This window comes from Phaethon lepturus, unplaced genomic scaffold (genome assembly GCF_000687285.1).
Source record: "Phaethon lepturus isolate BGI_N335 unplaced genomic scaffold, ASM68728v1 scaffold20572, whole genome shotgun sequence".
NCBI classification, from domain to species: domain Eukaryota; kingdom Metazoa; phylum Chordata; class Aves; order Phaethontiformes; family Phaethontidae; genus Phaethon; species Phaethon lepturus.
The window spans coordinates 46,635-47,496 of record NW_010522880.1 but is presented as its reverse complement, the minus strand read 5'-3'; positions in this window follow the sequence as shown (position 1 = coordinate 47,496).

The window sequence follows — 862 nt, the reverse complement described above, 5'->3', positions numbered from 1 at the left end:
GGCGCTGCGGGGGGACGTCGCTGGTGTCTCTTAAAAAATTAAGGCCTGGTTGCAGTCTCCCTTGTGAAGAGCGAGGCTTGTTAGGTTAAGAGTAGGATTTGGGATTTTTTTACTTATTGGTGGGGGTCTAACAGAGGACTCCCTCTTATTTTCCTCTCCCATGGACTACTGCTCCTTGAGCACCTTTGCCGAAGGTGGGGCTCCGGGCACTCAGCTTGCCATGGGGCACCGAGCGGTTGGCGGAAAGCAGTAATGGGCTTGTGTGCCGGATCTTGCTGCTCTCTGAAAAACTGAGCCGCATCCTGTGCGGTGATCTGTGCTTCATCGTGAAATCTGTCCAGTGTGACTGCTCAAGCTGAGATAAGCTTCACTTTGAATTTAAAAAAATGTAAAAATATAGAGGTGAATTCTGCTGTCTGTTACAGTCCTAAGCTTCTGTCCAGGGGACAGAGCTAGTCTTTCTTATTTCTGAGCTAGCTCATACTGAAAAACCTTTAATATGAAATAGATAACGTACTCATTTGTGTCATTTTAGTGGGCAGGATTGAGATATTTGAGGCAGGACTGTCTGCTGGTATGATGTTCTGTCAGGCCCACCTTTCCTGAAGAGAACTGGGCAAGTAACCTTGTAATCATCTTTTGAGTCAAAGCTTATGTGACTTTTCTTCAAGTATTGCTCTAGGGTCTTTGGTCAGAAAAGTCTTAAATAAGACATGCAGCAGAGGCTGATGATTAAGCTTTTAATATGGAAACCGGAATACTCCACTCTTCACAACAAACAATGTACAAATGCTTAAATTGGAGAATTGCCCAGCTACTAGGCCAGAGTGGTTTTGGCTGAAGTGTATCTTATCTTGTATGT